Genomic DNA, 2,162 nt, shown 5'->3' on the forward strand with positions numbered 1-2,162 from the left:
ACGTTGAAAAAAAAAATAAATAAATAAATATGGCGATGAGGGAGGAACAAGAGGTGGTGAGACCTAACAGTAAAGGGTGAAGGAGGCAGTGACCATGGTAATTTTATGACTAGAAGAAATCAGGAAAATACTTGATTGTTTTGGGCTGAGGAGTTCCGCGAAAGAAAACACAAGACTTAAAAGTCATAAAGCAAGCGATAGTCATAATTACTGACATAAAAACGTGAAGCCTAAAAAGATGCGCACCTTCCACATGACAAGAGACATTACAGTTAAAAGGCAAGCTAAAAATTGTGGGGAAAAATATGCTTAACCTCTATAACAAATAAGAGTTTACGTGCATACTATTTTAAAGCCAAGTCGTCATTAAATTCATAGAGACAGAAAAGAGAAGGGGGGTTGCCTGGGGCTGGGGGAAGGGGGAAACGAGAGGGGAATGGAGGGAGAGGGAGAATTCTGTCTTGCAAGGTGCAAAGAGCCCTGGAAGTGGATGGTAGAGATGACTGCACAACAGAGTGAATGCACTCTTACAAATGGTTAAGATGGCAAATTTTATGCTGTGTGTGCTTGACTCTAATTTTTTAAAAAAGCCATTAGAAACGAGGACAAAAATGACAGGGCGCCTGCGTGGCTCAGGTGGTTAAGGGTCTGACTTCGACTCAAGTCACCATCTCGCGGTTCGTGGGTTCGAGCCCCCACGTCGCGCTCTGTGCTGACAGCTCCGAGCCTGGAGCCTGCTTCCTATTCTGTGTCTTTCTCTCTCTCTCTCTCTCTCTCTGCCCCTCCCCCGCTCGTTCTCGTTCTCATTCTCTCTCTCAAAAATAAATAAACATTGAAAATTAGGAGTAAAAAAAAAATGAAATTGAAGCCTCTAATAAGAAAATGAGCAATGGGTAGCAATAATAGTTTACAGGTGAATGACACAGTGGTGATTAAAATCTATTCAACTGCAACAGTTGAAGACAGAAAAATTTTTTGACCAATAAGATAAGAGAGAGAAAGCATAGTGACGATACCCAGTCATGTCTGTGAAGATGCAGACATTTTTACACGCCACGCATGGGTACTGCTGCTTTAGCAATCAGGCTATAGCTCTCAAAATACAAAATGGGAGGCCATTTGAGGCAACAGCTCCACTTTTAGGAACATATCCCAGAGAAATAGCCACTCAGATGTATAAGGGGATTTATCTCGGTACTGCTTGTGTATAAAAAAAAGTAGGAGCCACCCAAATAGTTATGAAGGAACTGATTTTTTTAAAGCTTTTTTTTTTAAGTTTATTTATTTTGAGAGAGAGAGAGGAGAGAGCACAAGTGGGGGAGGAGCAGAGAGAGAGGAAGAGAGAGAGAATCTGAAGCAGGCTCCACATGGTCAGTGCAGAGCCCGACGTCGGGCTTGAACTCGTAACCACAAGATTCCAACCTGAGCTGAAGTCAGCTGTTTAACCAACTGAGCCACCCACACACCCAGGAGCTGATTCTTTTAAACCATAGTGCAAGTATACATGGGCCAATAATCCGTCATTGAAAAATCAAGGTTGGGGTGCCTGGGTGGCTCAGTCGGTTAAGCGTCCAACTCTTGATCTTGGCTCAAGATCGTCCCGGAGGCTGCCTGGGACTCTGTGTCTCCCTCTCTCTGCCCTTCCCCTGCTCTCTCTCTCACTCTCTCAAAATAAACAAACTTATAAAGAAATCAAGGTTGCTCTCTCTATTCCAATGTGGAAAGAAAAAGAAGACCTAGTCGCTGAAAAATGTCACTACACAGTATTATTGTATGATCTGTTTCTTACTTCCTGAAAGGATATGATGGTCCCTTTTTAAAAATTTATTTGAAAGAAAAGACTTAATGTATGCTTGTAAAGGCAGAGAACAGAACTCAGTGGTACCAAAGGTCAACCAGAAACGTGAGAAGGGAAGGGAGCGTGTCACTTTTAACGTTACGCACCTCTGTAATGTTTGCCCAAGGTTTTCTAAAAATACCTTCAAGATCTTGTAATAAAAGACACAGTTATGGGGAAATGCGGAAGAAAGTCAAAGTGTTTGGGGGAGCCCAGAAACGGGAGTAACTAACAGCCTGGGGAGAGTGTCACAATGGAGGGGACCTAGGAAAAGGCATTGGGAAGCGAGCAGGAAATGTGTTGAGTGGAGAAGGTGAGAGAAGAC

The sequence above is a fragment of the Lynx rufus genome, unplaced genomic scaffold, assembly GCF_022079265.1.
Source record: "Lynx rufus isolate CCGP_SWC_20201006 ecotype Redwood Valley unplaced genomic scaffold, mLynRuf1.p SCAF_9, whole genome shotgun sequence".
In the NCBI taxonomy this organism is placed as follows: domain Eukaryota; kingdom Metazoa; phylum Chordata; class Mammalia; order Carnivora; family Felidae; genus Lynx; species Lynx rufus.